This window comes from Aulonocara stuartgranti (genome assembly GCF_965226115.1).
Source record: "Aulonocara stuartgranti genome assembly, chromosome: 22".
Classification (NCBI taxonomy): Eukaryota; Metazoa; Chordata; class Actinopteri; order Cichliformes; family Cichlidae; genus Aulonocara; species Aulonocara stuartgranti.
Genome location: NC_138957.1, coordinates 34,719,380 through 34,746,697, shown reverse-complemented (window position 1 = coordinate 34,746,697; position 27,318 = coordinate 34,719,380). Strand labels below are relative to the sequence as shown.

The 27,318-nt window shown below is 39.9% G+C and overlaps 1 long non-coding RNA gene and 1 gene segment (V, D, J or C); one reads left to right on the top strand and one right to left on the bottom strand.

Annotated features, from left to right (window-relative positions):
• Positions 1-27,318, bottom strand: part of LOC309699554 (Ig kappa-b4 chain C region-like) — a 72,345-nt gene that overhangs the window by 29,865 nt on the left and 15,162 nt on the right.
• Positions 16,285-18,218, top strand: LOC309699418. Its single transcript, XR_014274332.1, has 2 exons — positions 16,285-17,947; positions 18,054-18,218. It is a non-coding gene; the product is annotated as an uncharacterized lncRNA (long non-coding RNA).

Here is a 27,318-nt window from a genome sequence, read left to right as displayed (position 1 = left end):
AGGGGGAAATGAGGCGGCTGACAGAGATGAGGTCCTGAGACTGGGAGAATGGTGTGCATCAAACAACCTGGCACTTAACATCACCAAGACCAAGGAACTCATCCTGCACTTCAGGTGGAACAGAACTGCCCCCCTGCATGTCAACAGAGAATGTATCGTGTGAGTGGAGTCCTTCAAAATTCCTTGGCGTCCACATCTCTGCAGACCTCTCCTGGTCAGCTAACACCACGGCCCTAGTCAAGACAACCCAGCAGTGGCTACACTTCCTAAGGTGCTCAGGAAGGAGCATTTAAACGCCCCACTGCTGGTGACCTTCTACAGATCCACCATCGAGAGCCTGCTGACCTGTGCAGTGACAGTGTGGCACGCCAGCTGCATGGAGGCAGACAAGAAGAGACTGCAGAGGGTGGTAAACAAAGCATAAAAAATCATCTGCTGCCCCCTGCCCTCCTTGTCTGCCATCAACAACTCCCGTTCTCTCAGCAGCGCCAGAAACATGTTAAAGGACACTCTCCACCCCGGCTACCATCTTTTCAACCTACTGCCCTCTGGCAGGGGCTTCATATCCATACGGGCCAGAACAAACAGCTTTGGGGAAGAAGCTGTCCCTGAGTCTATCACCATACTCAACTCAAACTTGCAGAAAAAGTAATCTGCACTGAAATATCATCAATTCTCTGCCTGTCTGTCTCTGTCATGTAATACTGTACTGTGTATTTATATTTATATTAAGTCTGTAGATAAATTGTTGTATAGTTTGTATAATGTGCTAAAGCACAAGTGCACTTTTATAGAGCTGTTTTAATCTTGTTATACTATATATAATGACAATAAAGGCTTTCAATTTCAATTTCCAATTAGTTACATGTTGTAGAGCTGTGGACGGCTTACAGAGATGAGACATGTCAGTTTAAACATTTGGGTCTTTTTTCCTAACTGAAAATAAATTAATAAATTAAGGGTTAAAATGTATAAAACAGCTTTTACTTGGGATGTTGGATGGATGTAAGTTTCACAGTCGGGTTCCTCCACCAATCGTGAACCACAGTGATACAAACTAAAAAAATGAAAATAGAAGCAGTATCACACGTTTTCAACTCTATAGTTTAGGGAAAAAAATACAGTCGACTATTAAATATTTTTGACAAGCTAAAAATTTGTGATTTAACTGCTAAATTATTTCAATGTCAGTAGTTTTAGAATTTTGTCACAAGTCGAAAAAGTTGGAATCAACATATTTCAAAGAGAAAAATAAATATTATGAATACATGTAAATCCTATGTTATATAGAGAGGCTAATCATTTATTGCTGCACCACTGATAATTTTACACAGGGAGTTATTACAAGTACATAATAAAATGAAAGAAAATTGTTTGGGTAGATAATGTAAATATAAGGAGTGAAGTCATGTACCAAAGCCTATATTCCATAAGCATCAACTGATCCATTGATGAACAATTTAAGGTGGATTTTTCTCAGTCCTCTGCAAACTTTATTCATAAATTACACAAATACCAATAACAGATATCACTGATTTAAAATGATCATTAATATTTTGTAAGAGTGACAATAAATGTCCGTTTTGCATAAGACACAAACCTGCAGGAAATTTCCAAACCCATGAAAGAGTAAAGAAGGCAATAAACATGAAAATATTTGAATTAATCTTTATTGGGCTAATAAATTCATCAGCATTACAACAAGACAAAAAGAGAATAATCAGACCAAGAGGACAAAGAGAGAGCAGTATCAGAGTCCCAGTGAGTCAGCTCAGGACTGGGAACACTGGTCTCTGCTTATTATGTCTGAGACAACAGTCTGGGTGGCCTCACAGGTCACAGAGCCCACCTTCTCCCACTGGTCTGCAGGGAGCCTCAGGGTGCTGCTCCAGCTGTAGAGGCCGTCATTCTGCAGCGCCCCGGGGCTCCTGCTCTCCTCCCCACTGCTGCTTCTTCCATCTACCTTCCAGGACAGAGTCCAGTCCGAGGGGACGCCTTTATTGGCGAGACACATGAGTGTAGCCTTCTCCGGTTTCAGCGCATCATCACTGGAGGGGGCCAGTACTGTCAGGGAGGGGCGACTAAACCCACTGCAGAGAGAGAAAGAAAATACATTTTAAAGAAGTTGACAGTTTAAATGAAACTGGTCTTCAGTGTTTCACTTCCCTCGCTGAGCTCGGTAACCATGGAAACAGACAAGCATCACAGCTGAACCCTTGCAACAGACGAGTTACAGTACAAACAACTTAAAACATTGTGTTGTTTTTCAATATATCCCCATCTATAAACTCATTCTTAATCTAACAGTTAAAAAAAACAAACTACCTCTGATAAAACTACCAACATTTCTTATTCTTCTTATTCTTCTTACTTTCAACAAATAAATATGTGAAACAGACAGAGAACTAACAAAAATGAATGTTTGCTCCTTTTGAGAAAGATAAGTATTAACTGCACTGAAGTAGACAATAAAACTCTTCAAATCTGTTAAACATGTAATTATTAATTGAAATCTTTTTGACAGATCAAGATAAATGGATGACAAATAATTTGCAGTTACTTCCAGAGACAGAAAATGTCAAACATTTAGTTTGTCTGAAGTCATTAAATAACCAGCTCATATTTCATATTTTCATTTATATATAATTCATATTGTTCTAAAGTAGTAATTTCTAGAATCATAAAATGAAACTAAATAAAAGTAATTTACTTTCATAAAACAGTTAAACATATTTACAGTGAACATCCAGTCTGGTTCCTCCACCAAAAGTCCACCACAGTGATACAAACTCACTGAGGCGCCGTACAAAAACCTCTGACTGTAGAGAGACACGGCTCTCTGACTCTGAAACAAACAAACTCAACAAAATCATTCACTGTTTGTCCAGTTTGTTGGCCAACATGAAAACAAATATAAACAACAAAGTTTTATAAACAGTACATTTATTTAAATTCCAGCAACAGGATCTGGGTCGGACTTGAACCCAGGTTTCTGCACTGAGCTTTGTGTCAGAGGAGCTAAACTGGCTTTGAGAACTGGCTTTTAAAATGAGACAAATATTATCGACTGGTCTTCTAACAGGATATTCTACCCCCAAAATAAACTTTTTAGCACATTTTTAAATAAATAATTAGATATTTGGAAACAAGATGATATTTTGAAATAAGGCCCTAAATTGTGAATCCACCTTGTTGTAAAATGTCCCAAAAAACTGAAAAAGAGAGAAGCATCATGATGATGATCAAACAGAAGAACAAATAACCTGAACAACATGTTTGCTCTGGGTTAGGGTCAGGGTTAACCTCTCACCCAAAATTATTTAACTGTATATGAACCAGTATCAGAGTAAAGCCAGCGTCAGTTGCTGATACTATTCTTATAACTAACTCATTTTTTATTTAGGTTTTCTAGAATCTCTTCATTTATTTTAAATGTTTCACAAAATCAAAAGTTCACAATAACATAGTGAGTGGCAAAACTTTCTAGAATTCAAAAAATAAGTCCTTCATTTTCTTCTAAATTATGGGATTTTAAGATATAAAAGACTTTGGATAGTGGGATTATTTAATAAAATAAACACTCATAAATACTGAAAAAAAAGAGTAGATATATTTCCAGTAGATCCCCTGATAAACGCAGATACAAAGGTTATTAAGCAATGTCGAAGGAGAGAAAAAGATCATTCAAAATAAAGTGTCTGATCACCTCCTCTGCATTCATGCTCTGACTCTCTGAGCTCGACTGGAAGGATGAAAACCATTCTTCCTTTCAATAAAACACATGCGCTGAGATTTGAAGGTGTTACCTACTGCTCACTGTGTCTGTGGACTTTGTTAATTAAATTTCCATAACAATATGTTTTGAAAAATTTGTTATAACAAACCACATCATCAGATGGATCCCACTCCCAGCTGGAGTCAGATGATTTCCATAGAGCGGCACTTTGCATCAGCAGCACCATGCTCCAGTGCTCTGGGAGAGTTTATAGTCCTGAGAGTTGAACACTGGATGACTGACAGCTGTCCTTCATCACAACAGAAGCCACAGAAATCCTCCTCATCAAAAACATGACTTTGATCTGCGTCCTCATCTGGACTCTCCTCTGCTGCTGCTTCACAGGTAAAGTCCAGAGAATCAAACTCCTCTCCTCTATCAACATCTGTCCCTCTGAAATGAAGCCCACAAAACCATGAAGCTGCTTTATGTTTTTGTCTCTGTGTCCTCAGAGTCCAGAGGACAATATACAGTGACTCAGCCTGGAGCAGTGAGCTCTGCTGTGGGAGGAACTGTGAGCATCAAGTGTACGACCAGTCAGGATGTTTATGGCAACGACCGTTTAGCCTGGTACCAACAGAAAGATGGAGGAGTTCCTAAACTGCTCATTTACTACACTAGCAGTCGAGTATCAGGGATTCCAGATCGTTTTACAGGCAGTGGATCAAACTCTGACTTCACTCTGACCATCAGTGGAGTCCAGGCTGAAGATGCAGCAGTTTATTACTGTCAGAGTTTTCACTGGCCTGGCAGTGAGCGTGTGTTCACACAGTGAAAAACAGTCGTACAAAAACCTCCCTCAGTCAGACTGAACAGAAACTGAAGTGACTGCTGCAGCTGGAAGATACTGCAGAGACTGATACAGTTCACTGAGGACACACACACACACACACACACACACACACACACACACACACACACCTCGTGAAAGTAAACTTTGCTATACAGACAGATAAACACTCTCTTAATCAAAATCCAAGGAACAGGCCGATGTGTTGAGTTGGATGATTTAATAAGGAAAAAGTGTATTGTATTGTATCTTTATTTGTTTCAGACATATAAAACAAAAAACAATATATACACACTAAATATATTTTCATTTACAGATACGAATATATATGTAGATATACACACACACACACGTATGTGTTCAGATAAACAAAAAATATATAATGAAATAAAACAAAATCGTCTGACATAATGTAACAATGTTTGGTCTGAAAAGGAGTAGGAAGAAGTATGAACATACTTATTAATTCCTACCCCTGCTCAACATCTTATTGATCCCACATAATTCACCTAATTCCCATCATCACATACTCCACACGATACACGAGGAGAACCTATATAAACTTGGCTACCGTGCTTGATATAATTTGGATATAATTTGATATTTTTATACATACAATGGGTGATCATCTTTATCGGTATCATATTCTTCCAAAATCAGTTTTCGAAGTATTTTCATGAACTTACTAATTCCTGAGCATTGCTGTAGATCTATAGTAAAACTATTCCACAGTTTTACCCCATAAATAGTGACACAAAAGGTTTTAACCTTTGACCGTGCTTTAAGAATCCTTAGATTCAATTTCCCCCTCAATTCATAGTCTCCTTCTCTGTCATAGAACATCCTCTGTATATTTCCTGGTAACATATTGTATCTGGCCTTGTACATAATTTTTGCAGTTTTATATTTTATAAGATCCATAAACTTCAGTATTTTTAATTTCAAAAACATGATGTTAGTATGGTCTCTAAATCCTGCTTTATTAATCATCCTGATTGCTTTTTTTTAAATTTTACATATTGGTTGAAGTGCAGTTTTATATGTGTTTCCCCAAATTTCCACACAGTATTCCAAATATGGCAATATAAGTGAACAATAAAGTACCCGGAGTGATTTGGAAGGCAAAAAATATTTAACTTTACTTAGTACGGAGATGCTTCTTGACAGTTTGGCTTGTATATGCTTTATGTGAGGTTTCCAGCAGATTTTGTTATCTATTATCACACCCAGAAATTTTGTATCCGAAACTTGCTCTATTTCAACATTGTTTACTAAAAATTTTGCTACTGCATCTTTTTTACAATTTCCGAATAACATAAATGTAGTTTTTTCCAAATTTAATGATAGCTTATTTCTATCAAACCATGTTTTCAGTTTAATCATTTCTTGTGTGACAATTTCCAAAAGCTGCTGTAAGTTCTCTCCAGCACAAAAAATATTTGTATCATCTACAAATAGAATAAACTGTAGTATATCTGTAGTATAACTGTAGTGTGAAACTGTTGACAAAACCAGAAATAAACCAATAAAGATGTTGCATCAATATACAATATAACAAACACACCAGTAAGTCACATATTCAAAAATATGAGCACAATATTTATCTGCTTAGTGAGTGCCCGAATAAAACATCAAATGAAATCACGCTCATGATCAAAATGTTAAAGAAACCACATGGCATATGAGCTAGCTTAACCTTACTAGCTTAGGTTATACATGCATTCAAATTAAATTCAAACTACAAACTATATCACACCTTCACAACAAATAATAATGCACACAAGTCATCTCAGTGATAACAAACAATATTACTTACAGATGATGCCGTTTATCAACTTGTGATGGCATGGATGTCAACAGATTAACAGAGGAGAAACTGCCTCTGGCTAATTAAATCTTACAGAGTAAAAATACACAAAAACAACCACTAGAGGGCAAACTGCAGGACAGAAAATACATTTACATTCTTCATTAATAAACTATGATAGAGCACACATACAACTTAGACTGACTTGAAGAACACACAAATAAAAAGACGTCACTTTAAATATCTGACTAAAAGTCACCGTCATCCTTTGAGGTCTCAATGTAAAATCAACGAGCTTTGGTCTTAGCAAAAAAATGTAAACGGACTCATAAAAGGTAAAAATGTAGCACAATAGTCACTGCTCTTGCTTGTCATCATTTCACAACAGTTCCTACTGTACCAGCTTAAGTGCTACTGTACTATCCTATAACAATGACAAAATACTTTATAATAACTACACAGTTTTAATCATCATCCCTTTTTAAAATCAGACTTGTTTCTCTCCACTCGATATCATAAATTATTTAATTATTCACTGCTCACTAAGAGTAAATCAGCCTTTTATGTTGAGGACAGCTGCAGCTGACTGACTCTGTGTGTTTGCATATGTGTCCTGCCTCTCTGCTCACAGCTGTTAAGAGGCCAGTGTTGATCAGTGGCTGTCCAGGCCTTTCAGAGCCACTCACACACCAGCAGCACAATGATGATGTCACTGACTCTACTGCTGGCCACCCTGGGGCTCCTTGTTCAGGGTGAGACTCTCTGTGAAAACTTTGCTTCAGCATGCAGCCAGGTTCACCACAATGATGTTCTGCTCTGATGGAGAAACTCTGAAACCAACAGCACTGACCTTCTTCCATCTGTTCTCCATGTTAGAGAAATGATCCTTGAATGTTTGATTATCTTTCTCTGAGCTTGATTTGTCAATTGAGTCTGCTCTCGAGTCCACTGCATCCTTGTTTGTGACAACAGTATTCTCTTTTTGAGCAAAGATGTTAATGGCATGGATATGTAACTGACTTTTTGCATGTCCTGAGAACCTGAAGATAGCCTTTTCCCTAAATTTCTAAAGCCTACACGGACAAAGGCTGGGTCACACTTGTTGACTGATTTGAATAAACTTTGGCACAGTGGAAAATAAGCCCCCCTTGTACACTGTTATGCAACCAAGGAAAAGTTGTGAATCGTTATTGTTGAAACGACAACACACATTCAGCTCGCTTCTGCACTACTATAAACTTCGGCTTTGAGAGTTTTGAGAACGCTCTCGAAAACGCATACATTTCAAAACGGAGCTGTCCCGTCGCAGTGTGGACACTCTAAAACGTGGACTTTCTAAAACGATGACGCATTTTAGTCATGTGATGCAGTCATGTGACCAATTAAACAAAGATAGCAGAGGGCATTATACAGCAGTTGTTTTGATTGCTCTCAATTTTGACAGCACTAAAAAAGATTAATATCAGTTTGTACATGCTCCAGATAGCTTTTCTTCAAATTCTTTAATTCTCACTCGCTTTTGCGCAGGACTGGAACGTTTTCAATGTGGACGCACAACTCTGTGAAAACGACTGAAAACGCTAGTGTGGACGCGGAGCATTTTCAGAAGAAAAGGCCGTTTTCAAATCTATCCGGGCTAGTGTGGACGTAGCCTTAGGATCAGGTTGTGCAGGCTTTGTGCAGGTGATCATGTCTGAAACATCAAATTCTTCTCTGTCCCTGTCACCTGCGTGTGACTGGTTCCTGACATGGAGCTCATGTCCCTGACGTAAAAATGAGGAGAAAACTTGTCACTCTATGAAATGCCTCTGACTGTGAAAAGGTGCGGCTGTAAGGAAAACTGGAGAGGACCCCGCCTGGGAGCAGTGTCATGACCAAACATGGCGAGACTCTCCCAGGCCCCTGACAATCTGCTCCTATATAAAGGAATAATACAATGTTTGTGTAAAAATCCATCATTCTACCCTTATCTGACTTCTACAGCACTCCAAACTTCTTAAAATGTATTTATTTTAAAAACCAAGAAAACAAAATATAGAAAGAAAAAAATACAAAACTATTTCCTTCAAAGTAAATACTGCCAGTAGAATGAGCTGCCTTGGTGGAGATTTATGTTCTTGGAGGGCCTCTCGTCAATGACAGATATTAAATTTAAAAAAACAGAAAACTCATTAAATTAGTTAAACTCGGACAACATGCTGATTAAGTGTTTTTATTTCTGCTATACAAAAGTAAACCTTTGACAAAGGGAGCACAAAATGTAAAATATATTATCTCTGAAATTGAAAAACTTCAAACAATATTTGCTTTAGAGACAAAAGTTCTACTGAAACATTTTCAGGGAGACAAAAGAAGAAGTGAAGAAGATATTACTGTCATGGTCCTGAGTCTGAGGACTCAGTGTTTTGTGTTTCCTTATGCTTTTGTTCATTCCGAGTGTGTATTCTGTTGTGATTTTGCCATTTGTTAGGTTTCTGTTCTTTGCCTGCCTGCTCCCACTTCTCTGTGTTCCCTCTGTCTGTCCATGGTGTTATTGTGTCTGCTCATGAGTCTGCCTGTCATGTTCAGTGTCCTGTCTGATTCTCTGTGTCTGTTAGTTTCCTGTTTTATTATGAAAGTTCATGTCTCATGTCAGTGTGTTCAGTTTTACCTCTCCCCTGTCTCGTTAGCCTTATTGCTCCCAGCTGTGTCTCCCTCCTGTGGCCCATTCCCTGATTACTCCCCGTGTATTTAAGCCCTGTGTTTTCCTGTGCTCTCTTTCGCGTCGTCTGTTTAACTCCGTGTCCGTCGGCATCATTCTGTGTAACCTGGTGTTTAGTCTGCGTCTCTCCGCCATCTTTCATTGTGTATTTTGTTCCTTAGTGATGGGCAGATGAAGCCCCATGAAGCACTGAAGCTTTTCATCCAATTGGTTCACCCCAACGCGAAGCTTCATGAAGCTTCATTTGCTCTAGTAGGACACCTACTGGACGTAAAAATAATAGCTGGCATGAATTTGAAGAGTGTGGCATTTTGCACACAGCCTGTAAATGTCAACAACAAAAGGAGTGTGTAAAATATCTATATTGTAGTGATGGCAGTATACTGTGTATATTTATGCTGGCAGTATGGAAAGACAATAAAAACAAAGCACAAATATAAATATCACACACATCACTTATTGCATTGTATGATATTGTTATATCATTTAGTAACATTACAGCATGCTATATTATCATTGCATTTGATGGCTCACCTGGTCTTGCTCCACAATCGGTGTTCCCCTTATTCTCATGCAAAGCTCTGTAGTGCCTAAGCATGGATGAGGTGTTGTTGTTATATCCCAGCTCCCTGGCACATAGCAAACACCTCACCTTGTACAAAAGTACAGACAGCCTAACATAGGTTTTATTGCACCATCAGTATTATGAAAATACATCTTCTGTGGAAATTCACATACCTTGTTGGGAGATATAAGCTCAAAATGTTCCCACACAGGGGAGGACATCCTCCTCTTCTTAGCTGGCTCCATTCTCTCCTGACTTTCTCTCTTCACTCTCATAAACCTCCAAACTGTCTCCAAACTCTCACTAACCGCAACTCTCCATCAAACACCCACATTTTGAATGAAGTCTGAGGGGTTTATATCGCTGTCATAGCTCGCGGAAAAAATTCGAACCGCTTCATGAACCAGTCACGTGGTACAGCCGGGCAGCGAGGCTTCGGACGTCATCATTTTCAGCTCCTCCCATAAATGAAGCAAGCCTCGATACGCGCTTCGCGGAAACGCCCCCTCCATTACTCGACACACGCTCCGAAGCCTCGATACAGAACGTCCCATCACTATTGTTCCTCCCCCTGTGCGTGTTTGGTTTAAGTTGAGTTCTTTAGTTTTCCCCAGTTTAGGTTGGTTTACTCCCCGCTCTGCTCCTCCTGTTTTTGTCACCTTATCACCTCTGCAAATAAATATTCACTCGCACCCCAGTCAGTGCCTGCATCTTGGATCCTTTACTCAATTCACCACACGACTGCTGTGCAGCCGTGACAATTACTCTGTCTGAAGACAAAATGTAACAAATCCAAGAGTCAGAATATATAATCAGTAAAGTTCAACAAAATGTAGCAGCAGCATCAGGGTTTTAAAATGACTCTGTACAAGTACAGAATTTAGTTCTTTGAGTGACTCAAATCTACTAACAGTTCACTTCCAGCCTGTTGCTCCACCAAAAGTCCACCACAGTGATACAAACTCACTGATCAGCTCTCTGACTCTGAAATCGATAAAATGTCAAACTTGTGTTCAATCAAATCTAAGGAAGACAGTGAGTCATGAATTTAAAAATAATCGCGTGACCCTCAATGATCTAATGATCATAAATTAAATGATCTCATTTAATAATAGTGACAGGACTGATTTTATCCAATTTGCTGAAAATACACTGAACAAAAATATAAACGCAACACTTTTGTTTTTGCTCCCATTCCCCATGGGATGGACGTAGAGACCTAAAATTCAATCCAGATACACAATATAACCATCCCTCCCAAACAGTGGTCACAAATCAGTCCAAATGTGTGGTAGTGGGCACATCTGCTATATTGAGATAATCCATCCCACCTCACAGGTGTGCCACATCAGGATGCTGATCTGACATCATGAGTAGTGCACAGGTGTACCTCAGACTGCCCACAACAAAAGGCCACCCTGGAATGTGCAGTTTTGTCTCACAGCAAAATGCCACAGATGCCACAAGCAATGAGGCAGCGTGCAATTGGCATGCTGACAGCAGGAATGTCAACCAGATCTGTCGCCCGTGCATTGAATGTTCACTTCTCAACCATAAGCCGTCTCCACAGGCGTTTCAGAGAATATGGCAGCACATCCAACCGGCCTCACAACCGCAGACCTCGTGTAACCACACCAGCCCAGGACCTCCACATCCAGCAGGTTCACCTCCAAGATCGTCTGAGACCAGCCACCCAGACAGCTGCTGGAACAATTGGTTTGCACAACCAAACAATTTCTGCACGAACTGTCAGAAACCGTCTCAGGGACGCTCAACTGCATGCCCGTCGTCCTCATCGGGGTCTTGACCTGACTCCAGCTCGTCGCCGTAACAGACTTGTGTGGGCAAATGCTCACATTCGATGGCGTCTGGAGAGGTGTGCGCTTCACGGATGAATCATGGTTCACATTGTTCAGGGCAGATGGCAGCTGAGAATGTCCCAGTTCTTGCATGGCCAGCATACTCACCGGACATGTCACCCATTGAGCATGTTCGGGATGTGCTTGACCGGCGTATACGACAGCGTGTACCAGTTCCCACGAATATCCAACAACCTCGCACAGCCATTGAAGTGGAGTGGACCAACATTCCACAGGCCACAATTGACAATCTGATAGACTCCATGCGACGATGTGTTGCACTGCATGAGGCAAATGGTGGCCACACCAGATACTGACCGGTTCTGGGTCCCCAGACCCCCAATAGCGCAAAAAACTGCACATTCCAGGGTGGCCTTTTGTTGTGGGCAGTCTGAGGTACACCTGTGCACTACTCATGATGTCAGATCAGCATCCTGATGTGGCACACCTGTGAGGTGGGATGGATTATCTCAATATGGCAGATGTGCCCACTACCACACATTTGGACTGATTTGTGACCACTGTTTGGGAGGGATGGTTATATTGTGTATCTGGACTGAATTTTAGGTCTCTACGTCCATCCCATGGGGAATGGGAGCAGTAACAAAGGTGTTGCGTTTATATTTTTGTTCAGTGTAGTTTTCTTCAGTTTTCTCTGTCATTTTGTAAAACTATAAAGTGGAAAATGTTTAACTTCTTTAAGGCGCTTTAAAGTGGTATGAAAACCATAATGTTGTAGAAAAATGAAGTGGGTTTAAATAACAGACATTCAGAAAGGAACAATTTCAACACAAATGCGTCTAATTAGAGACTGTTGGTCAATATTATCATGAAGTGATTGATCCACTGATAGAAATCAGGCTGATCCAAGTCTCTGTTGGAGTCAGTCAGATGATTTCCATAGAGGCACTTTGCATCAGCAGCACCATGCTCCAGTGCTCTGGGAGAGTTTATAGTCCTGAGAGTTGAACACTGGATGACTGACAGCTGTCCTTCATCACAACAGAAGCCACAGAAATCCTCCTCATCAAAAACATGACTTTGATCTGCGTCCTCATCTGGACTCTCCTCTGCTGCTGCTTCACAGGTAAAGTCCAGAGAATCAAACTCCTCTCCTCTATCAACATCTGTCCCTCTGAAATGAAGCCCACAAAACCATGAAGCTGCTTTATGTTTTTGTCTCTGTGTCCTCAGAGTCCAGAGGACAGATCACAGTGACTCAGCCTGGAGCAGTGAGCTCTGCTGTGGGAGGAACTGTGAGCATCGAGTGTACGACCAGTCAGAATGTTCATCAAGGATTATACCATGACCAGTTCTGGTTCCAACAGAAAGATGGGGAAGCTCCTAAAATACTTATCAAGTTTTCCGACCAGCGAGTATCAGGGATTCCAGATCGTTTTACAGGCAGTGGATCACACAAAGACTTTACTCTGACCATCAGTGGAGTCCAGGCTGAAGATGCAGCAGTTTATTACTGTCAGAGTCATCACAGCCCAAATTTGTTCACACAGTGAAAAACAGTCGTACAAAAACCTCCCTCAGTCAGACTGAACAGAAACTGAAGTGACTGCTGCAGCTGGAAGATACTGCAGAGACTGATACAGTTCACTGAGGACACACACACACACACACACACACACACACACACACTCTGACAGATACTCGCTGTTAGGGGTGGGTTTTTATAATCGATTCATCGATTAAAATCGATTCATTAAAATCCTGAATCGATTTTTTAATATAAATTTATTTTGTCCGAAATGCCAGAATCTCAGGTGACATCTCACAAAATTTCAAGAACCACCAAACAGTAAATGAGAGCAGGTACAGGGATTCTGCACATAGACTTAAACACACAGCGCGACCCGCGGATCAGAATCAGTGAGATGTCGCCTTTCTCACAGTCGGGGCTGAAAGCCGACAGCTCGCTGATCCGGGTCCGCGCTTTGTGTTCACGCCCTTTATGCGCTGATTCTAAAGCTGTTAGTTTGATCTCTCTCCAAACAATATTGACCGAACCAGCAGCAAAAGAAGATCCAAACGCTTCACATAAACATTGTCATGAATTCACTCTTTTACTGTTTTGCTTCCATTGCGATGCGCAGCTCTCTCTCTCTCCCTCTCTCCCTCCCCCTCCCCCCTCTCTCTCGAACAGTTTCGCTTTCTTCATTATTCGCTTGCTTGTTACACAAGTCTACTGTTGCTTACAGCGCTGTCGGCCGCTGTTTTTTCCCCTTTTACATTCTTCCGAAAAGAAAACCTCATTTCTGCTGTTCAATACTGAACAAATTGAAACTTTTTAAAATTATTCAAAATGCAAAATGCTTAGCCATGTCTCTAATAAAACCGCTGTAACGTCAGAGGTAATGTTGATTAATTAATGGTTTTCTTTCGTTTTTGATGTACTGCAGAATATTTTTATAAAATCCCAGGCCAGGAAAATCACCTACATGTTTTTCTGTGTTTTATCTTCAGCTACTTTGACACAAAGGCCTCTGCTGTGATGCTCACACCTTGGATAAAGTCTTGAGAGTGTCAGCTTCCTTTTTATAGATACAAAAATATGTAAATGTTCTGATCTGAATTATATCTCTGACTGTCAAAATTTCCCAGATTTAAATCGAATCAATCAAATTAAATCGAATCGTGGATCGAATCGATTCGGGACCTTGTGAATCGGAATTGAATCGATTCTAGAAATCAGTGACGATACCCAGCCCTACTCGCTGTTATCTCTTAAACAACTACCATCATTTTTTGCGCAGTAAGGAAAAGTTGAAGAAAGTCTAGAGAATCTCCTCTTGCTTGCAAAATGATGATAAAGAAAGCTGGGCCATGTATTGAAAAAAGCTTAGCTATGACCTTTGAACTCAGCTTGAAAATATTGAAATATAGATAACTGAAATATCTCATCATCTTGGCTTGAAAGAGTAAAATACAGTGTAAATATCATTGTTGATAAAAAAAACAAAAACTTTTAAGAGTAAATGTAGCAACTCCTTTCATTTTATTTTTATTAATCTTTGTTTTATAATGTCAGAAAGAAGCTTATATTATAAAAACATTACATTATAAAAGAAAAGTTTCTATTTAAAAAGCTTATATTTTATGATTTCAAAATGTTTGTATGCAGTGCCACTAATACTCTTGATAAATAAACATTTTGAATATCTTGTAAGTTATTAAACATTCCCAGAAAACAACTTAATACAGCACAATTCAGTATAGATACAAGTATGGTATTGTCTTGATTATTATTTGCTCAGTGCTGTGATGAACAAGTTAATCCATTAACAGGTATACAGAACAAAGTTACGGTGCACAGACGCTCTGCTTCCATAAAATGACCTTCTGTTGTGATTTCATAGCAGCTCTGATCTCCTTTAAAACACACGAGTTAAACATGGACACTTGCACATTACACTGACTGAGTTATCAGACTGCAAAATGTTACAGAATCTGACATTTTGTTATTGAACTCATTAACACCAATGGAAAAAAAAACATACGGCATCTATTAAACAGCATGGCTTCATAGTAAAAGTGTACAGATGGTGCACTGGCCTACCTGCAGTCCAGCCCTTTCTTTCTCAACAGTTCTTAGACTTTAATAGACTGTTGTTAAAGGAACAGGTTATACTACACAGTGCTGAACACGGCCCAGTCCCAATTGTTGTTTAGATGAGGTTTCAAGTGGGTAACTGCTTTGGCCAACAATGAAGGCAACACCTGCTTGAAACTGTCAAAAGACAGACTGCAGACAATCCTGTCAACAAAATATTCAATAAATTCTCCCACATTCCTTAAGACTCTACAAGAGGAGCAGCACAAGGAGGATTAGCAACAGCGTTAAAACTGCTAAATAAGATATGGGGTCTGTTACACAACATCAGGAAAATGCTTCATGATGACAGCCTCCTGAGATTTAAGAATCTCGTAGTACAACATATGACACCTGTTTCTCTTTCATCCATCTTCTCTCAGCTCTCCTATACATCTGTCTGATTGGTTGGGGAGCTGCATTATTTAGTCTGAGCTCAGCTTTACAGTTAAGACTCTTGATTATTTTTGAGAAAAGCAAGTTCAGCCATGACAGGCATGTGATTAGAAAAACAAAGATCAGAGATGTCAGTGCCACTGACGATATGAGAAATGCTAAAGTCGTACAGAAAGCTATTACTTCAAATGATTCTGGGTGTTTAGTTGATTATGAGGGTAGTTTCCACACAATGTGTCTCCATTACACCTCAATTCTTCTTTAATAAAAGGTGATATAGTTTAATATGTTGTGGTGGTGTTCATCAGAGATTGTATTTAAATAATTTTCTAACAATGTGAAAATCTTTTTTGTGTGTGTGTCCTACCATGTAGAGAATTAGAACTGAAGGCGAATGTACTTTCTTTGATATCATCACCTAATTTTATTTTCTGAAATGACAGCTGTGAACTACAAAAAACTGAAAATGTTACATTTGGTGAGTTTTAGCATTAACTGTATGTTACATATAAACATTTCAAGATCTTGTTTTCAGTCAGATGATTTCCATAGAGGCACTTTGCATCAGCAGCACCATGCTCCAGTGCTCTGGGAGAGTTTATAGTCCTGAGAGTTGAACACTGGATGACTGACAGCTGTCCTTCATCACAACAGAAGCCACAGAAATCCTCCTCATCAAAAACATGACTTTGATCTGCGTCCTCATCTGGACTCTCCTCTGCTGCTGCTTCACAGGTAAAGTCCAGAGAATCAAACTCCTCTCCTCTATCAACATCTGTCCCTCTGAAATGAAGCCCACAAAACCATGAAGCTGCTTTATGTTTTTGTCTCTGTGTCCTCAGAGTCCAGAGGACAATATACAGTGACTCAGCCTGGAGCAGTGAGCTCTGCTGTGGGAGCAACTGTGAGCATCAAGTGTACGACCAGTCAGGATGTTTATGTTTATAGCAACTATCAGCGTTTAGCCTGGTATCAACAAAAAAATGGAGGAGTTCCCAAACTGCTCATTTACCTTGCTAGCACTCGACAATCAGGGATTCCAGCTCGTTTTACAGGCAGTGGATCAAACTCTGACTTCACTCTGACCATCAGTGGAGTCCAGGCTGAAGATGCAGCAGTTTATTACTGTCAGAGTTATCACTACCCTAACAGTCAGCATGTGTTCACACAGTGAAAAACAGTCGTACAAAAACCTCCCTCAGTCAGACTGAACAGAAACTGAAGTGACTGCTGCAGCTGGAAGATACTGCAGAGACTGATACAGTTCACTGAGGACACACACACACACACACACACACACACAGCATTAACATTGAGTGTATTGCTGTAAATTAAAAGACCACCAAATACTTTGAACACACAGAAAACATCAGTAGATAAATTAAGTATTTATTAATTAGCTGCTGTAGAAATTTAAATAGTAAACTTTTGAATCCAGCATTCGTTTCCTCTTTCCCATCATTGCTTAGACTCCACTTTGTTAATTGCTTTATCAGAGCATAACTTTGAAATCTTTAAATGATTTTATTAGTTTGAATCTTAAGTCTTAAATTTTAAAGCAACATGAATAAATAAGGAGCTAAAGAAAAACCACTTTACTGCTCACAGACGTTCCTACATGATAGAGAACAAATAAGTTTAGAGTTCAGAGTTATCTCAGCACAGATGTGTTTACACATTTTAATATTATTTTACCTCAGACTGAATAAGAGCTGAGCTGACTGCTGCAGAGACTGATGGATTTCCTCCAGATTTACCTTAAACAGCATCATAACCACTCATAGCAACACTATTAATAGAAGCAGTAATAAACATGCATTTCACTCTTTATACAATGTAATCAGAGTATACAATGAATGCATTGTAACTGTATTTGGTATCAATAAACACAGATTTGTGTGTGATTGTGATTCATGACTTCAACTTGGAAGCTGATCTTCTCTGAGCTGAAGACTCTGCCTCTCATTCCACTTTTCAAAGTCGTGCCAGGTGGTCCTTGGGCACTGTTCTCGGCTCGTGCTAGGACATCTGACTGATGCCTGTTGCCTCTGGTTCTCTGAGACTCTCACCCTCTGGGTGCCCCATCTGGGGCCTTCCTCCTTCTCCTGCTGTGGCCTCCAGGATCTCCTGGATCTCCTGGATCTATCGCTGTCTGACTGTCACGGACCCGGCTCTGGAGGTTACTCAGGGGTCCGTGAGCAGTGGTTATTATTATTGTTGTTGTTATTATTATTACGACTATTATTTGGGGTCTGTCGTCTACTGTTCTGTCCACGTTTGTATGTATGTGTCTGCTTCTCTCTCTCTCTCCCCCCGTCCTCGGGGCTGTTGACGGAAGCGTGCGTCGTGGAAGAGGCGTGTCCGGGCGATTGTCGTCATCGGGAGTCCCTCTTTGCTGTTGCAGCTGATTACCTGACCAGCTGGTGGTGATCATCCCTCCCAGCTAGGAAGAGGTATTTAACCTGGACTCGCAGCGACAGTCGACGTGGGATTATTACTCTTGACCGGTATAGTCGGCTAGCGTGTGTGGCTTATTGTGGTTTTTCATTCTTCCTCCAGGAAAGTCGGGCGAAGAAGCGAGTTGGGGAGCACACAAACTAAGGGAGCTACAGCACGGGACGCACTGGGAGCAAGGGATGAGCACCATTGGCAAATTACATCTCTGAGTTAATTGTTGGACTTACCTGTCTATTCACTGTAAATAAAGTGCACTGTGGCATCGCAGAGTCCTGCGTTTTGGATCCTACTTTCCTCATCCCCACGGTCTGCCAGCCAGACCGTGACACTGCCTCTGACACCCAGGAGGGCATTATTGCACCTCCCTGCCCTCATTATTGTCTACCTTTTGTGACAATGACACACACCACAAAAAGATTGTTAATTTATGTATCTGTGCATTTTCATATCTTTGTGTTCCAGGTGCTGTATGTTTTTGTTCCCTTTGTTTTTTCTTACAGGTGCAGCAGTTGGTGACACATTGTTGGACAACACGACAACAGGCAGAGGAAACAAGAGGAACCATAGAGAACTTATAGAGCTGATCTTGCAACATGTTTTTGGCACCACAGTGCATTCAGATCATAATTCAGATTGCATAAACTGCCAGACATGACAGGATTAAACAACATATATTAATAATATGTTTCTGTACAGGAGTATTTGAGTAAAGTAGCTCAGAGGTAAGGCAGGACAAAACCATTTAAGAATTTAAAAAGAAACACAAAAACATCAAATTACCAGGACAATGTCTCTGTTTCCCATTTTAATATCATGATTCAAACAGGAATTAAATGCAATTTGTAAACATTTAGATATAAAATTAACTAAACTGAAGCAAAGTGGTAAAAAGTAAAATATTTATAGCTTTCAGGCTCTCGGACGCTAAAAGTTTAAATACACTGATATCCTGGAAAGATGAAATGGATATGGATATCGTGAATAATTAAATGAAGTGCTCACTCAGGTTAAAACACCATCACATGAGACACATCACACTTCTACATCTGGCTGGCTCTGTGTATACTAATGTTTGTTATTCAATGTCCTGTCATGTTTGCTGTATGGCAGGCAGCATGAAGGTTCCTGGATTCAGGATTCTTACACGGAAACAAATTTAAAGAGGCAGCTTTATTTGTTGGGAAATAATGCACAAAATAAACATTTACGAAAAACAAACCAAAACTTGAACATGGAAAATAAGAACTAGACTCTGGGGGACTAGAGACAGAAACACTAGGAAATAAGGAGCATGGAACTAGGAATGATGGACAGAAACATGGAGAAACTTACAGCACATGGGACAACACGACAACAGGCAGAGGAAACACACAAGGGAATGACACACAGGAGGAGAGCACAGATGGAAATAATCACACATAAGGAGACCAAGGGGAAGCAAAACTGAAAACTGAACACAGGACAAGGACTATCAGAAGAAAACAGGAAGCATGACGAATATGTAGATGCAGAAAAGACACTGTGACTGGGGGAACAAAAACAGAGACAGACACTAGACACTGAGACATGGAGACATGACTGCCTGTGCAACAGAGGGAACAATAAACATGGAGACAAGAGCTTATACACAGGCTTGAGATGGACACTGAGGGAGGGAGAACTAGGATCACTAAGAACTTAAGAAAAAAAGATAACCAAAACCATGAATAAAAGTAATCAAAGAATATAAATTAACAACACAGACAAAACACTGGGTCACAGATCCAGCACTGTGACATGTCCGCTTCTAAACAGGACTTTTTTTACATACTTAGCATGCTAAAACAAAAACAGAAGGACAAAGTATTGTTTAAAATACTCATTTAAAATTGATTTATTTCCAGACATCCAGTCTGGATCCTGAAAGAAAAGAGTTTGTCTCATCATGATTGAGCTAAAACCTCTGAGTGTAAAGAAACACAGCTTTCTTCTTAATCGTACAGTTTGGTTGTCTGAAATCAAAAATGAAAAAACTGTAATAAATAAATGCAAAATAAGAAGGCATTTTACTATTTTGGTATTATATCCACATTATCACATAATGATGATCTGACAATAATAATGAAACTATACATGCATCCCATCCTATTCCAGCTGTCTTAAGGTCAGAGGCAGGGTACACCCTGGACAAGTCAAATAGTGAAACTAATAAAGACTTTAACAAAAAGAATGAATAATTCAAATAATGTCACGATCTGCAGCAGCAGATTGTGTGGAGCGGAGAGTGAGAGGACCCAAAATCAGACACGTGGAAACAGGATGGAATTTACCAGAAAGCGAGGCGTTCATTGAGACTGCATGAAAAATACAAAGCAAAGGAAAAACAGGACTAAGACACAAATACCTAAACTGGGCAAAAACCAACACTGTGAATGTCGTGCATGAAGCATGAAACATGAAACCTGTAACTTCAATAACTCTGATATTCTTTATTATTAACTGGGAGAAAAAGTGCCGACTCAGTCTTTTGTTCCAGGACAGACTGTCTCTGTCAGATGTAAAACCAGCAAGCGTCCTCCTGACAGACCGTGGTCTTTTTCTTGTGTTAAGAGGTTTAGTGAAGTGAGTTTCTCTCATTTTGCTGTGAACACTAGAAGAGATTAACTTCTATATAAGTTGATTAAAGCAGACCTGTAGTCTCTCATCTGCCTGCATTCCTGTGTTTGTTCTGTTAGTCTGTTCTTAACATCATGTCCACTTCAAGCTCAATTCTGTCGTCATTATTTGAGTCCAGTTATTGTCTCGCTGCCTTCTGTGAGTTACTCAGCCTCTGTTTTGTGTGCTTTAACTCTCAGACTCCTGATCTCCACCTCATCCTGACAATTAGAGATCCTCAGCTAAGTCTCCACCTGCTTCACCTCTGCCACCACCAGCTTCTAGACTCTTCTCTGCTTTGGTGCTTCATCAGAGTTTCACTGCCAAATAGTTCATTAATCAAACTTCAGTAAATCTTCACTTGAACTTGATTTAAATGATCTCTGTTTAATCATACAGATGACATCCTGCTCTTTAATTTTACTTATTAGGTTTTAGATCAGATTAAAATGTAGATCATAAAACAGCTTTGAGACTAGAAATTATGAAGAGCACACAGATAATCTATGGTTGACATGACCTCAACATCTTATAGAGAAATATTTAATATGTGGATTAAAAAATATATTTAACCATTTTCACTGCACATTACACTTGATGTGTTCTGTTTACATTTTTCTTTTGGTCTGTTTTACAAATATTACAAAATCTTAATTTTTTAATGTGCATTTATTAAACTCACAGAGTCAAAGAACATGTTTTCTTGGTACATTTTTATTCTTTTAAGAGTTTGAAATATCAGCTTTACAACAGACACAAAAGGATGAAACTAGAGGAGATTGTTGTTCTGATTGTTGTCATTATGAGATGGAAATATGACTGTTTGATGCTTTTTTAAAAATCTGCAAAGAAGAAGACTCAAAGACGCAGAAGAAAAACAGCATCAAAGACTCAGTGATTGACATCAGGACTGGGAACACTGGTCTCTCCTCAGTATCTCTGAGACCAGAGACTGGGAGCCCTGGGTGGCCTCACAGGTCACAGAGCCCACCTTCCCCCACTGGTCTGCAGTGAGCGTCAGGGTGCTGCTCCAGCTGTAGAGGCCGTCATTCTGCAGCACTCCAGGAGTCCTGCTCTCCTCCCCTCTGATGCTGCTGCTGCCACTGCTGTCGCTCGTCTTCCAGGACAGACTCCAGTCTGAGGGGAAGCCCTTGTTGGCCACACACATGAGCGTGGCCTTCCCCTGCTCCAGCTCTGCACTGGAGGGACCCAGCACCTTCAGGGCGGGGCGGGTATCACCTAGGAAACACCAATCAGCTTAGAGGACAGGAACCACAATTTGAATTTCTCCGTTAAGAAGTTTCTGTCAGGTGTTTTTTCTGCTCCACCAGTCATTCACTCACACATTGTTTCACTTCCCTTTAAGAAACCTCTCATGCATATCAGCACAGAGAGAATCATCACACAGTTTGAGCTGAAATATGTTCAAACTACACTGGAAATAAAAGAAGCAGATGTGGAAACATTTACAGCAGAAGTTTGGCTTTAAAATGATTAGAAGTCTAAATCATGGACGACTGAAGACATTAGTGGACACAAGCACAGAGCAGCTACTCATTCATGTAGATTTGAAATGTTATTGAACAGCTCACATGATTTCAAACTAAATCTGAAACATCGGAGACGATAAAAACATCAGAAAGCAAACTTTGACTCATCCAAACAGCAGCTGATGTGGTGGAAATTTACAAACTAATCATAAGATGATGAAGTTTACTCTTGTCTACATATATTTTACTGTGACAGAAATGTAGATTAAACAAGAGAAACTCGCAGAGCTCATCTGAATTAGTCCAGTAAAAAGGACAAACATCAAAAACTAAATTATTTTAATAAAAAAAATAGTTTTCTCTCATCTAAACAGCCTAACAAGTAGTTATAACATAAAATGATACAATATTTAATAATAAACACAGTTTAATTAACTTACTTCCAACATCCAGTCTGGTTCCTCCACCAAAAGTCCACCACAGTGATACAAACTCATTGAGGCGCCGTACAAAAACCTCTGACTGTAGAGAGACACGGCTCTCTGACTAACAGACTGAATTAAAACTAAAAGCTCTCTAGACTTAACCAGATGTATGTATATGTAAAATATCCTCAATTCCACTCTGATGTTTTATATCATTTGTTAATATTCATTTTAACATTTATTCTGAAGCTAACTTTGTTTCTTCATGAAAATTTATGTAAAAATTATTTTACCGAGTTTTTTTCTGGCACACTGAACAGAAAAGTCAAGATAATTACAAGAAAGAAATCTGTTAAAGTAAAAGCGGTTTAAGTTTGACTTACTTCCAACATCCAGTCTGGTTCCTCCACCGAACGTGTACCACAGTGATACAAACTCATTGAGGCGCCGTACAAAAACCTCTGACTGTAGAGAGACACGGCTCTCTGACTCTGAGACAAACAAACTCAACAAAATCATTCACTGTTTGTATCATTTAATAATATTATAATAGTGTAATTAAAGCAAATAAAGCCCATTACAACAATATTTAAAGAATCTGATTTCAAAATGTAGATTTTACAGCTTTCACATGTGAAAACATCTCTTGAAACCTGGCACTTATTTTTTCACAGCTCTAAACACTGAAACTAATTCTCAGCCTAAAACGCTTCAAAAACACTTCAGATTCATGTAGTTATGTTTTGAATTTCACAAAAATATTAAGTTCTGGAAACTGTACCAGCATTTTTTTCATATATTTTTAAAATTTCTGAATGAACATGTCCATTGTTAAGACGCTGCCTACACATACAGGGTTTATTTAATGAGTTTTTATTTCTATTTTGGAATTCTGTCTACAAATAATGGTGTTTTAGGAAGTTTTGAAAATTCCTTCCAGGTAGAGAAGACGGTGCTCTGTGCTGTTCTCACTGTGAAGGCTTCTAACTGGTAAACATTACCATTCAATTCGGGTTTTATCACCATGTGTTGCTTTGGTTTACTTTTGACATGTTTCACACACACACACACGTTTTCAAACGACTTCACTGACATTTATTCGTGAACACTTAAATGAACTTCAGTAAATGTTTCCCCATCACTGCTTTTCTCAGTTGCTTTGGTGAAAGTCTTATATCAGGAACGTCATTCTCACCACTCTTAATGCAGCTCTCCAAATATGTAAGGCCTTTTTCACCACACAGACTCATCTATGCAAAAGACACTTCATAAAACACTTTCACCGTCGTTTTAAGACATCAAAACAGGTTTTTTTGTTTTGTTATTTTTCTCAAAACCTCACCTACTTTGGAAAGAGTACTGCAAAAAATGTAGGCCTAATGTCACAAGGGGCCAAAGGCCTGTACGAAACTGGACTCAAGTGCTGGACCACATGTGGAGACGGTTGAGTTTGCTTTACACAAATCTTTATTTGGCACAAAAACACAGAGTTATACTTGATGTGGGATTCCTGACAAGAAAACGTAGCATGGTGGCCTAAGGCATAGCTGGACTGGCCATCGGGCATACCGGGCATTTGCCCGGTGGGCTGCTGGTGATTTTTTGTTTTTATGGGCCGATGGATTTTTTTTTTTTTTTTTTAGGAAGGGTATATATATAATGAAAGGTGTTGGATTGGCCAGTTGGTCATGATCGACTCTGGGCTGGACCAATTACAGCCGAGGAGGCCGGATGCACCCTCCCCCTTGTTTGGCAATCATGTGATTTTCGCGCATTGCATGCCGGGAACTCGTGGCAAAACAATCCAAGTACCGCATCAAATGCAAGCATTTGCAGCACCGCAAAACGTTCATTCTCCGGTTCCAATACCTTCTTGTATTCCCAAAAAAAGGAATGTACAAAAACAAAAGGGGAACAATGCCGGTCCGTACAAAGACAGACTTGATGAAAAGCCAAAGAAAAGATACGAGGAAAAAATCAAAGGACTGAAAGGGTCAGGCCCTTACGAGCACACAGAGTGGACAAAAGACTTTAGCGTGCTGCCCAACTTTCACCACGCTCAGATTTATAATTATACGGTTCTTGGAGTGAGTGCATACACTCATGAAGTTTTTAGTAACTTCAGGTCACTGCAACAAGCCCAGGTACAGTTTACCGACGGATGGGTGCAGGACCTTGAAATGCACCGTGTAGAAAGTAAAGACCATCGTACGTATCATAAGTTTACCAGTCTCACAAATCGTCGTCATAAATACACATTCGTTAACCGTTTATTAATATAAGCTTTGAGCTCAACGGTAATTAATTAGTAGTGGAAATAATCTCTGGTAGCATCACAGAAATGTAGCAGTGACAATAATATTGTATGCTGTAATCGCACTGGACAATTAGTGATACAAAACAACTGTTTTATCCTGTGAATAAAAGTATATGTTTTTGTCAATGTACCATAATAACAGAAGCGAAACGCAATATTGTGTCAGGATAATTCACTATTTATGCACAATAAATAAAGGAGCATAGCGCGACAATTTCTGTTCAGCGCCAGACTTGCTTGTAACCTATATCACCAATTATGTTAAGAAAAATGACGCATTAACTACTACAAAACTCTGACCTTTGTGGGAATGCTTGGAGCAGACTAACATGTGAGCTGGAGTGTTCTGGGACGTTATATTTGGTGTATCCAGACCATCCGTCGGCTCTTACTTCGGAAACATGGCTTAAAAAATTTCTCTTCAACGACATAATCCGATTAAAAAAATGATCTCTTTACCCGTCGGCTGTCATGCCTATTGCAGTTAATAATACAACAGCTTCTTGGCATTTTTTTGGGTTTCTTTTTATCGCTGTGTAACTGAGTTCAATTGAAAGCCTGCGTGCGCTAGTACCGATTGCCACAAGTTCCCAGAATCCTTTGCGGTTTTACCCCTGAATGACGTCACATTTTCAATCTTTATCCTGGTGGGCCGGTCTCTAGTCAAAATGCCCGGGCCGATTTTTTTGTCCCAGTCCAGCCTTGGCCTAAGGTGGCGTGGTGATCAAGAGGGAGAGAGGAAAAGGGGGTTAGTGGGTTCTCAGACTTCTCCAGGTGTGATTGAATTTTAAAGAGGAGTATGGCTTATGTTGCAGGTGGAGTTGGCGGTACTTTGAGGGGAGTAGGTGAAGGTCCATGATAGGTTTGTAGCTTGAACCCATCCGCTGGAATGTTGAAGACAATATAATTACACAGCAAAGCAAGACACAAGTAGGCAAAGTTCTTCATGTTTCTCGCGCACGGGAGAGACCGGACAAACGCCGTTCCTTCGCTTGACCCCAGTTGCTCTCTCCGTTCTCCCGTACCACTGTTCTGTTATTGAGGTTACATGAATATGCATAGGTTCATTAACATATGACGTCTACATACACACAAAGAGTACCTTGCCTGTGTGTGTGTGTGTGTGTGTGTGTGTGTGAGAGAGAGATCTGTGTGTGTGAGAGATCTGTGTGAGGTCAAGATGTGACCCTGTGAAGACTCCCCAAAGCTGGTGCCAGGACGTCTAGCGGGTCCATCTAAACAAAAGGCTCTTACACTCAAACAGATATACGTGTGTTTGCTATATCATATATCAGCAAGAGAAGATACGACCTCTCCTAGGAGGTGTGTGATCTATGCCAGAACACTCTGTAGAGGAGTGAACGCACTCCCCTCTTCATGCTACACAGAGTTGTTACAGACCTCCTAGGATGAGACATTCTTTCAATCTACAAATGATTATATACTTCTAAGCATATATGAGTAAATATTTCTAAGCATAAATGACAATCAACAATACAAAACCTAACAGTCCAGGTGAGCTGAACAAAGTTAAGATGAGCTGACCTGAGCTCCAAGGGATCCTGTGAGAAGCAGTGGGAAGAGGGCAGCAGGTGTGATATTGAAATCCTTCCCAGGAGACGGAGCATGAAACTGCAGTGAGTATGGCCGAGTGCATAGACTTGGGCAAGGAGCATGAAGCATGGTAGCCTGTTAGCACCGAGGGTAAGTTGGCAAACTAGCAGTGAAGAGACGGCAACGCTGGTCTTAAATATCCTGAGTAGGTTGCTCCAGATTGGCTCCATGTGAGGAGATGATGGCTCTGCCCAGGGGCAGACACAGGAGAACATGGTGGAAATTTACCAGCAGCTCACCCGGACTGTGACAGCTAATGAGAAGTTTAAAACTGTTTTTCAGAAACAAAAATCTAATCTGATATATATATATATATATATATCTATTAGGGGTGCAACGATACACAAAATTCACGGTTCGGTTCGGTTCGATACTTTGGTGTCACGGTTCGATATTTTTTCGATACAAAAAATGTTCATGCATTTTTAATTTGTCATTTATTAAAATTATAAATATATATTTTAACTCAAAAGTACAGTTTTTAAATTTAACCGTAACCCTTGTGCGTGTTTTTTATTTTGACAGCGAATGCGCACCTGCGGACCACTTATGTGCAGCCCTGGTTATTTAGCTCATCATATCGCAGCCACAGAAATTCTTTTGTCCATGAAACCATAAAGCTGCACTTTCTTTTTGCCTTATAGTCTGATTTGTCATAACTTCTCCATTTTGTGGTAAGCTTTTCTTTGGCTGTCACTTCTTCACCCTGACCTGTCTTATTTGGCTCAGCAGAACTGAAATGCTTTTACACACACACACACATAAGCTCAGCGATTCTCTGCGCGATCAACCTCTCACATGTTTAAGCTTGCTGCGGGAGATTTCACTTGTCATGTTTGCATAGTAAGCTAACAATTAATAAGACGATGTCAGAGGAATTGGTGCAC